The 12,369-nt window shown below is 32.8% G+C and overlaps 1 pseudogene; it reads right to left on the bottom strand.

Moving 5' to 3' along the window:
* Window positions 1–7,278: 7,278 nt before the first annotated feature.
* Window positions 7,279–7,405, bottom strand: LOC145248523 (U2 spliceosomal RNA; annotated as a pseudogene).
* Window positions 7,406–12,369: the final 4,964 nt, after the last annotated feature.

Here is a 12,369-nt window from a genome sequence, read left to right as displayed (position 1 = left end):
ATAAAGTTATTATTTAAAAATTATGTAGAAATAATAACGTTATTATTTAAAAATTATTTAGAAATAATAACGTTATTATTTAAAAATTATTTAGAAATAATAACGTTATTATGTAAAAAATTATTTAGAAATAATAACGTTATTATGTAAAAATTATTTAGAAATAATAACGTTATTATGTAAAAATTATTTAGAAATTATAACGTTATTATGTAAAAATTATTTAGAAATAATAACGTTATTATGTAAAAATTATTTAGAAATAATAACGTTATTATTTAAAAATTATTTAGAAATAATAACGTTATTATGTAAAAATTATTTAGAAATAATAACGTTATTATGTAAAAATTATTTAGAAATAATAACGTTATTATGTAAAAATTATTTAGAAATAATAACGTTATTATGTAAAAATTATTTAGAAATAATAACGTTATTATGTAAAAATTATTTAGAAATAATAACGTTATTATGTAAAAATTATTTAGAAATAATAGCGTTATTATGTAAAAATTATTTAGAAATAATAACGTTATTATGTAAAAATTATTTAGAAATAATAACGTTATTATGTAAAAATTATTTAGAAATAATAACGTTATTATGTAAAAATATTTAGAAATAATAACGTTATTATGTAAAAAATATTTAGAAATTATAACGTTATTATGTAAAAATTATTTAGAAATAATAACGTTATTATGTAAAAATTATTTAGAAATAATAACGTTATTATGTAAAAATTATTTAGAAATAATAACGTTATTATGTAAAAATTATTTAGAAATAATAACGTTATTATTTAAAAATTATTCTAAACATGGGGAGGGGAGATTGTTTTGTACCTATTCTGTACTTTAACCTTGCAATTGAATAATAATAAAAAAAACACGATTTAAAAAATTGCGTTGATCACTCTCTGCATTAGTACCGAAAAATGTTACTAAACATTTATTAATAATTTCTCACTTTTACAAACATTTGATTTTAAATTTCTTTTTAAATGGCGACTTTTATCGACTTTTTTTAAAATATCCCCCCCATGGTGTTTATTCCGAAATCCGTTGTTAACATGGAGAGGTTGAGGGTGTTTATTCTGATAGCCGTTCTTAACATTTGTGGAGGTAGACCTAATGTAAAAGAATAAATAAATAAATAAATAAATTTAAAAAAAAACCCAAATCATTTACTGATAACTTCTCACTTTTACAAATATTTTTTAATTTACATGCGCGGATGAACAAATTGTTGAATAGTGCGAAAACAAAACATTTAGGTCCACCTCCACAATTTTCTTTTTTAATGACGACTTTTATTGATAAATAAATTTACTTCTCCGCAACTTTTATTGATAAATAAATCTACTTCTCTGCCACGGGCACTGAACCCCTCCTTTTTTTTAATAGTATTTTCGGGTGGGTATGCTGACAACAAATATCAGTTAAATTTTGCAAATAGCCCCCCCTCCAAAAGTGGTGTTTATTCCGGAAGCTGTTCTTAAGATGAGGAGGTTGGGGGGTGATTATAAGGTGGACCTAATCTAAAAAAAAAAAACAAGCTTTTTATGCGCACACATAAGCAACTATTTTTTTATTAACTTTTTTTTTACTTTTTTATTTAAAAATTAGTAAATTTCAATGAATAGAATAATAAATCATTTATCATTAATATGTGTTTTTGGGTTTGTGTTGAATGAAACTTTTTTTTTTTTCATCACAACAATAAAGAACCAATTTAAATCTTCCGGCATGCGTTTAAGGGTTACGAAATTATCAATAAATCGTTTAGTTACTAAGCCAACGTCAGTAAATAAAAAATGTTACGTGCGCATGCATTAGCCTTGACTGGGGGGGGGGCTAAGGGGGCGACCATTAAATAATTATACTGGTCGCCATGGAACTTAACGCCCAAGGAGTACCTAAAGTGGCATTTGTGCACTTATGTTACCGTGCTATTTTTTAAAATAGTATTTTCCTGTTAAATTCAAATTTTACAATATGTTTTTCTTTTATTAATTTGTTAAGTGAAAGTACAGATAACCAGGTCGGTTTCTAATGCGAGGAAAATCTAGCCCCCCCCCCAAAAAAAAAGGGGTACTCTGGATAATAACAAAACATTAAAATTGCCTCAGTCTCGAAAGATTTCTTCTCTACTGAACGAGGAAAAAAACGGTGAAGTGTAGTTCACCCTCTGTTTCTCTCCCCCTCTCTCAATACCTCTCTCTATCCATCTCTCCCTTTCCCTCTCTCAATCTATCTTTCTCTCTATATCACCCTCTCCATCTCTCTTTGAGCCCCTTTCTCTAACTCCCTCTATCTCTCTCCTTTCCTCTGTCTCATCCTTCTCTGTTTCTAACTCTCCCCCTCTCTCTGTTTATCTATCAATCCCTTTATCTCTCTATCTCCTTCTCTTTCTCTATTTTCCTCTTACTGTCTCTTTTCTATCTATATATCTTCCTCTCTATCTGTCCATCTCTAATCCCTCATCCTATTTTAGTCTCCTAAATTAATTATAGTGAATAAGGCATTGTCAAAACATGGATAAATCCTATTTTAGTCACCTAATTTACTGACTGTGAGAATAGAAGTTATTTGGAAATTACTGCTACCTTGAACAGCACCAGAAGTAACTGGTAAAACCTTTCTAATTAAATTGATTTTGGCAGCCATTTGGTAACAAAATGACATAGCCTTAGCCCTTGCTGCATGAGGAATACCTGCGACCTTGCTGCCAAGTAGAAGAATTATTTATTCTACTTTAAAACATTCAATTTTTCAAAAATCTCATGTTCGACATCTCCAAAACATCCAATATGGGGAAAAATATTGCAAAAATGCAAACTTATTGTTTAGCATGAATGCACAATGGTACGCAAAAAATCACTTGAGGATCTTGGTCGATCCTTGCAAGATTTGCGTGGCAATGTCAGACCATTTGGGAATGCAGTAATATTGCTTGCAGGAGATTTCAGACAAATGTTACCTGTTATTCTTCAATCAACACCAGCAGATGAAATAAATGCTTGCTTCAAATACTCTACTTTTTTGTTCCATGTGAAGACATTAAACTTAACTCAAAATATGCATGTACAGTTGCAGACTGTTCGATCCGCACAAAAACTTTTGCATCACTTGTGGGAAATTGGGTACGAAAAAGTGCCAGCTGATCAGAGTTAAGGGCAAAATTCTTTGACTTTTAACTTCTGTAATTTCTGTAATTTTATTTCATCAAAAGAATAGTTAGTTTAAAAGGTTTTTTCAGATATTCAAATTATAAGAATTCCATTTGATTGAGTGAATGAGCTATTCTTGCAGGTCAATACAAAGATGCCCATGAACTTAACGCTATAATTAAATGTAAAATTCCAAGTGAGGTAGTCAAATACAAATCCATCGACACTGTTGTGAAAGCAGATAAAGTGGTTAATTATCCAACAGTTATATTTGCCAGGGATGCCACCGCATGTATTGCAACTGAAATTTGGTGTACTAATTATCATGTTGTGAAATATAAACCAATCCAAGCTTCGCAATGGCACATAGCTTGCAGTAAAAAATAAATTAGCAAACAATATCATAGAAACAACAATCTTAACAGGACCTTTCACAGATGAATATATCTTCATTCCATGCATTCCTATGATTCCACCGGATACATCATTACACTTTAGCAAATTGCACTTTCCAATTTTATTGCCATTTGCAATAACCATCAACAAAGCACAGGGAACAATCTTTACAATTGTGGGCCTTACAGTTACACACTGACTGTTTTTTCACATGGACAATTTATGTTACATATTCAAGAGTAACCAACCCGGAAAATCTCTATATCAGCTAAGAAAATGGAACAACAAAAACTGTGTACCCATGCAAAATGGAAATTTAAACCTATAAGAAACATGCTTTTTCTCATTTTGGAACTTTTCCATTGCGCCAATTTGAGCCACAGCAACGCGTGGCAGGGTACAGCTAGTATATATATATATATATATATATATATATATATATATATATATATACTGTATGTTATATATATATACTGTATGTGATATATATATATATATATATATATATATATATATATATATATATATATTTATAGCTTAGTGCGTTAGAATAAAAAAAGTGAGCTCAATTCTATAAGAGAAGACTTATCGGGACAATATAAAGCTCAACAAGTATTCTTGGAGTTTATATATAAAAACAATAGGAATGGGAAATGAAATCACAGAAACTATGTATTTGTAAATATAGATTCGTTCATTTATTTAATAAAGGAATACAATCGATTAGTTGGGGGATAGAAGAGACTCTTTATGCCAAGGCATTTCGAAGCCTAATGCTTCTCATCAGAAGAGTAGAGAACATGCTAGGTAACATAGTGGGGATGCGGCGCTTAGCGTGGGATTCATCAGAAACGAAATAGATCAATTAAAGTTATAAATGATGTTGGGGGAGTTTTATCGAATTCTAAATAAAGGAGGAGCGTATTATATAGAGTGTAATGTAGAAAGGTGTATAGGTTCTTCATCATAGTCTTAAATGTATGTAGTATTTGTTTTAAGGTTTAGTGTGGATGGGTGGTAATTCTATTTTATCGGTGTGTAAAATGTCTATTCTATGTGGAGGGGCATTTTTTCGACAGATGCAACCGAGACGACAACAGCACTATGAAGTGGTGTATAATTTTGGGAGGGGTATTATGGTAATGATTTAAGGCGAAAGGCCGAGTGGGTGTATTCTAAGCAGGGTTGAAAAAGAGGGATTACTTGGGGCGCCCTGTTCCAAGGTTTTAGTTTAGTGAGGCGAGGGAGGCTTCGGAATTGAATTAAAGGAGCAAGTTATGGGGTGGGTCTGGGTGGGTTACCGGACAACTGATCCCACAAGCGATAGAAATAGGCAGTACTGACCCGCACACCCAACAACCCCCGGAACATATAAACTCAATTTATCCCCAGATAAATGAAGAAAGCCTAAAAAACTTGCCATTAAAATGGAAAATACTAAGAAAATCCAAATCTTACAGCCCAGGCTTTCAATACTGCCTGCTCTGTAACGCAGAGGCGACTGAGATTATTACGACACCTAATAAATTAAACATCCTCAACTCTAAACCAGAGATAATTTGCAGTTGCAGACACAAGAGAAAGTTCAAATACTGAACTGCAAATAACTCCGCTGAAATAACACCGCCAGACAGAAACTAACATCTAGCACTTCTAACGCTAACCATGCAGAAACATAACACTCTCCCTTGCTACTCGTTGACCCTAGCAAACGGCTAACATCCCAAATATTATTATTATTATTTTTATATTTCCTCTGCTATCGTCACCTTTTAATATAAACTATTAGCACACTATCTGAATATATAATGCTTATATAACATTAATACAAAAAAAAAACCCAAAACCAAATTAAAAACGTTTGATCCTTGTCCAAGTAACCTACATTTAAAACTTCAAGTGTTTAGACCCAAAATTGGCGGAGGAGTTTGGTAGAGTTTTCAAAAGTCTAATCGTTGAACTTTGACCCCTTGACAGCCAAATATCTGGCCAAAAACCGATTTAAAAAGATTTCCCCAACCCCCAATACTCCTTATGTCACATCTCAACTCTCAAGAACGAAAATTGACAGAGTTATTTGGTAGGGAAATGTACACTGATACACACACACACACACGCACACACACATACACACACAGACACTTTCACTTTTATAGATATACTAGTCTTGGTGTCCGGCGTTGCCCGGGTGTTTGGAGGTGTGTGTTGAGCAAAAAAAAAAGAAGTGGTTGTAGGCAGGCAGGCTGGAACCCGTACCGCGAAGGAGGAACATAAAATGCAAAAAAACGTGACGTCTTTGGAAGTGATGTAGGTTTAAATTAAGGCTAGTCCATCGAAAAGAGAGGATGACTTTCGAAAACATCGGCGAAAAGGCGCCCAGTTGAGGGTGAAGTGATTAATGTTTTTAACCAATTTTTCAATATTTGCCGTCCGAAGGGTCGGCTTCACAACGATAATGATCCCGTGAAAATCCATCGCCTGTCGAAAATTTTAGGCAGACAAACATACACACATATATACATACATTAAAACAAACAGGTGAGATTTATATTAGAAATTATATTGGACGCAATATATAGTAATGATTTAAAAATCCATCGCCTGTCGAAAATTTTAGGCGGACAAACATACACACATATATACATACATTAAAACAAACAGGTGAAATTTATATTAGAAATTATATTGGACGCAATAAATAGTAATGATTTAAAAATCCATCGCCTGTCGAAAATTTTAGGCAGACAAACATACACACATATATACATACATTAAAACAAACAGGTGAGATTTATATTAGAAATTATATTGGACGCAATATATAGTAATGATTTAAGAAGTTAAAAAAAAAAAAGACTCATGCGCCACCACCGAGAATCGAAACCAAAACTTTCAGCTTACGTTTTATTTTTGCCTCTGCCGCAAACTCCTGGGCCATGAAGACACGTTTAAAACATAAACCGATAGCTACTATGTTATGTGTTCATGCATAAATATATATGGAAACCATGGTGCGTTTACTATAAAGTTTTACGCAAATATTATGGAGGTATAAATCACGTAGAACATCTGCATGAATATAATTACACGTAATAGTTAACTTAAAATGAGTATCCCATAAGAAAACTGAAAAAACTAATAGGGAATGAATGAAAATGAATGTTTAAAAGAATATGCAAATTAGCTAGATCTTTTACTAGTGAATGCAATTCATCAGCCAAGATATCAGAAAATTGTATTTTCTTTTTAAATAAATAGAAAAGAGGGGTTTTAATATGAATATCGATACACACAAAAGAAAAAGTAATCTATAGGAGTATATACATATATATATATATATATATATATATATATATATATATATATATATATATATATATATATATATATATAGCTAGATTGTCTGCTAGTGAATGCCCATACATAACAAATTTGTATTTTCTGTATAGGAACAAGGCCGATAGCCATTAGTCGCGTTCTCTCGTGTAATGAATGAATGCGTGAATGTAGAATTGACATGAAATTCTTAAAGATAAACAAAAATGGCCTGAAATGACTTAAATAAATTAAAAATAAATTACTTAGAATTATTTTAATGAACTTAAGGATGAATTAAATGACCTTTAGAACGACTTAAAAAATAAGTGGAATCCCTCAAAAACAACTTGAATGATCAAGAGAATGGCTTTGAGACTGACTGGTTGTAAAGTGGGTGATCATTTTACATTAAATTAATACAGAAAAGTGATCCCTCGTTTTATATCACAATAAGTACAGCATGTAGTAAGAACAGATACTACACTTTGATCTTGGCGAAAAGGCCAAGAAAAGGGTATTTATTTGCTCCCCCACCGAGCAAATAAGGCACAAGGCCGATTTTTAATGTTAGGAGTGAAGGGGAAATGCGGGCTAACACCCCGGGGAGTAGGGGAGCTGGATAGTGACAATTTGTAATGAAGGGTTGCCTCTACATTGACCAAGGTCTTATATGTGGGGCTATCCCACATATGGTCTTTGCTTGCAGTATGTGCCGGAAAGATACTACACTTTCATCTTGGCCAAAAGGCCAGGTATTTATTTGCTCCCCCATCGAGCAAATTAGGCACAAGGCCGATTTTTAATGTGAGGAGTGAAGGGGAAATGGAGAGTAGGAGAGCTGGATAATGACAATTGGTATGAAGGGTTGCCCCTACATTGACCAAGGTCTTATATGTGGGGTCGTCCCCACATATGGTCTTTGCTTGCAGTATTTGCCGGAACAGATACTACACTTTGAGGTGTTTATTTGCTCCCAAACTGAGCAAATAAGGCACAAGGCTGATTTTTTAATGTGAGGAGTGAAGGGGAAATGGGGACCAACTCACCGGGAGTAGGAGAGCTGGATAGTGACAATTGGTATGAAGAGTTGCCCCTACATTGACCAAGGTCTTATTTTCATGTTTATCTATTTTACTTTTCTAATATAACCCAAGCTTGATATCGCATTTTTTATCACTTTAACCATAATCTATTCTTTTCTGATGAGAAGCATTTAACTTCGAAATGCCTAAGTATAAAGACCGTTTATAACCTCTTTTTTTCTATTGATGTTTTCCTTTCTTATTCAACTAATAAATAAATTCATATATTCGTATATGTATTATATCTTGCCTATAATTAAATTATATATATATATATATATATATATATATATATATATATATATATATATATATATATATACGAAAAGTGTGTTTTGTTTATTTTACATTTCCTTCCTAATGTACTCTAAGCTGAATGTCGCATTTCTTTATATTTGTTACCTTTTTCTTTTCTGATTTGAAACATGAGGCTTCGAAATGCCTAGATGTAAGGAACGTTTATAACCACATTTTCTATTGATGCATATTTTTTATTGAACTGACATATAACTTCATAAATACATATATGTATTTATCTTATCTATAACTGAATTTTATATATATATATGTATATATATATATATGTGTGTGTGTGTGTGTGTGTGTATATATAATGGTTGTATATATCAGTTTGCTATATGTAAATTCAATGAAACCCGCGTGATTATTAAATAGTGCCAAATGGAGGACATAGCTGGTATATAGTATGTTTATTTTGCAACCATTACTGGTTACATATGTGCATACGTGTTTCAGGGGGTCGCAATTTAAGGAAACCACTTCATTAGACCAAAAAAAAAAGGGCGATATTGAAACTAGCTTCAAGATTACATCCGTTTTTATAAACTATATTCGGGCGTCGTTTACGATTTGGAAGAAAATAGGGTGTATACTTTGTGAGTGTGTGCAGAAGAGGTTTAGGGAGAGGTGCGGTGAAGAAAGAGGGTAGGGCTTGGGTTGGGGTGAAGTAACATGGGAGAAAGTACGATCTCGTGTGGTTAAGCTGTAGCAGCAGGGAACTATTGGTATTATTTTAACTTGGCAGTTTTACTTAAGCCAACAAACAACCGCCAAGTTAAAATAATATCAATACCTCCCCACTGCACCAGCTTTACCATTCGGTATCGTACTTTCCCCTTTTCCTTCTCCCCCACCCACCCATAGTCCCTTTCATCACCACACCTCCTTCCAAAACCTTTACTGAAACATGTATGCACATATGTAACCAATAATCTTTGTATAATATACATACTACATAATATATATATATATATATATATATAGATAGATAGATAGATAGATAGATAGATTTGCCCTATATATATTTTCGCGCCTTTAACATTTCCTGTCTGGGTCGCTTTGACTTTTGTTTCCCTTTATTTTATATTTAACTTTATCATTTTTTATTTTTTCTTCTTCCCAGATCTTTTTTATTTATAGTTATGTCTCGGGAGTAGAGTGAAAAGCACATCTTATTTTTCTTTTATAAATATTATTATTATCATTATTATTATTATTATTATTATTATTATTATTATTATTATCATTATTATTATTATTATTATTATTATTTTCCTTGTACACATGTTTGTGAATTATTCCATGGATTTCTGCCTTTGGATTATTATGGACCAACTTCTTCTAATTACGGGATTTCCTTGGATTTTACTTGTACAAATGGAAATTCTTTTAACTTTCTTGAAGTTTTACATTTGGATTTTACCGTCACTGGATTTTTTTATCTTCCACCAGACTATCCATTAATGTGTAATCACCTTTTTCTTTACCATATTCCCTCTGCTTAACTTATTTTGTTTTCAAGTAAGATCTTTGACTTACTTGTTGTTTCATCAAATACTTCTGCATGCAAAATCCGATCCCGCATTTTGCTAATTGCTACCCTCTGATGAGAAGGAAAGTATTTCTTCGAAACTCCGCGGATTAAGGATTATCCATTTATCTAGTGTTTCCTTTTCAGATTAAATATGTTTTTAACTCATTTCAAAGTGTTTTTAACATATTTTATTAACTGTTTGCTCGGGTGAGCATCGGGTGAAAGTGCATTTGCGACAATGCTCAACCCAAAGAAAGGGGCTCAAATAGTCATCCACATACAGTACAGTTTCGTTGTATCACAACTCACCAGTGTAGCTAGACAGGAATCTTTCCCCAGCCGTGGTTCGAATCTACAAATTAACAGTCGGCAGCTCTACCCACAAGGCTACGAATCGAATATATATATATATATATATATATATATATATATATATATATATATATATATATATATATATATATATATATATATATTAGTGTTAGGACGATTAATCAGAATCGGAATCGGGAATCGGAAAAGTCGGAACTTTTCAGGCTATCGGAATCGGTATCTGAATCGGAAAAAATACTCTAATTTCCGATTCCAAAACTGATTCATGTTTGTTAAACTTAATTTTACATTGTTGACACTTAAGATAAAATGTAAATTTATTTTACTGGTGCCCCAAAAAGTTGCCTTTTGCCAAGTCATTGACAAATCAGACAAAACACTTTAATGAATTAGTGAACCTGGTCGTTTTTGACACTTCTATGCTAGACACATTTGGGCGCCAGCGTTTCTTTGATTTCGGCATCGCCTGTCTGTTAATGCACAGAGAAGACTAGAAAGAAAGACGTTGTCATGGGCATCAAAACAGTCCCTCAACCTCCCTATAGTCCAGACCTTGTTCTCTGTGACTTTTAGTTATGCTCTAAGCTCAAGGAAAATCTTAGAGGCTGTCGTTATGGGACAATTGAGGAAAGGAAAGAGACTGTTACGAGGGTCGTTGACGTAAGAGGATTCACGTGGGCCTTTCAGAAGTTGTTTTAACGTTACAACAAGTGCATTGCAGCCGGAGGAGATTACTTCGAAAGGAAATAGTGTTTCATGCATGTACTATCAATAGAAGTGTCCATAAGAAAACAATCTAGTAATTTATTAAAGGCACCTCGTATATATATATATATATATATATATATATATATAGAGAGAGAGAGAGAGAGAGAGAGAGAGACAGAGACAGACAGACAGACAGAGAGAGGGAGAGAGAGAGATTGATAGATACTTGGATGCATACATATTCGATGTCTTCTGTTAACAACTCTAACATGCGTTTTATGCATGAATAGTGTGCATTGGCTGCAAACCAGGTCACTGTTAACCTGCAGCCATTTATGTTAACAATAGCAAAATTGACCTCGCATTGAGATGCAATGGGGCGTACAGTTTTAGAATACGCGCCAACTAACCAGGGTAGTGGCATAGTTCGCAAAATGAACGCGCAAAACGATTTGCGAGGGTACGCTCGTTCGTTGCGGTCGTGCAGCGTGCTAGGATTGTCATAGAAACGGATTGCATGGATTCATCGTCTAAGTGATTTGACTATCGTTATTCGCAGGCAGAAGCTGGCTTAAGCTGAATTCATCAATTCTAAGTATTCACTCCATTAATGTATAGATCCATGTGCATATTAATGCAGTATACTGATGGCAAGTAAGCTACACAAAAACGTATATATAGTATTATGATAATATACTTATGGCAAATAAGCTATAAAACAAATCTTTTATTTAAAAACTATAAAACTCGTGCATAAAGTTTGACATGGCTTTGTGGCTAAGTCACAAAACGCCAGACTGCGGATTATGAAGTCAACTTTGCCAATAAGTTTAGCTATTCTGGCAACTACTGATCGTCAGAAACACCACTATGTATATATGAGTGTGTGTGTCTGTGTGAGTGTGTGTGTGTGTGTGTGTGTGTGTGTCGCAAATTCAAACGCAATTAAGCAACAAGGAGGTTTCTATAATGTGGCGCTATTAATAAGTAAACTTTTATTAAAAGAACATAATTTAATTGTAGACACAGGTTATTCCTCCCACACCAAAGAAACAACTCTATAATATATATATATATATATATATATATATATATATATATATATATATATATATATATATATATATGACAATAATTAATACAGATAATCTCAACTAATAACTTCCATAACAAAAACACACTCATTTCATTTCAGTTACAGATCTATATCTGAACTTTAACGGACATATTTTTTCCATAAGATATGAAATAAGAAGAAAGGAATAGGATAAAATAGTAAATGTTAATTAAAAAATAAGTACATCGTATAAGGGTAAATAAATGACCAAATGATGAGAAGCATTTAGCTTCGAAATGCCATGACCTTCTTGAATGATATTTACGATTTATGTAAATGTTAATTTCAACTATGTCTCCCGCCACTTTAAGGTTTACCGAGCGGTTTGTTCCTTGTTAATTAAGCCAGAGATTGCTCCGTGGCCAGGTTCGAATCTCCCGATCGGCAATAATCGCGACTCTCTGCA

The sequence above is a fragment of the Euprymna scolopes genome, chromosome 26 (genome assembly GCF_053919585.1).
Source record: "Euprymna scolopes isolate OS-2025 chromosome 26, ASM5391958v1, whole genome shotgun sequence".
Lineage (NCBI taxonomy): Eukaryota > Metazoa > Mollusca > Cephalopoda > Sepiida > Sepiolidae > Euprymna > Euprymna scolopes.
Note: the sequence above shows the minus strand (reverse complement) of the source record. Positions and strands in the feature narration are given on the sequence as shown.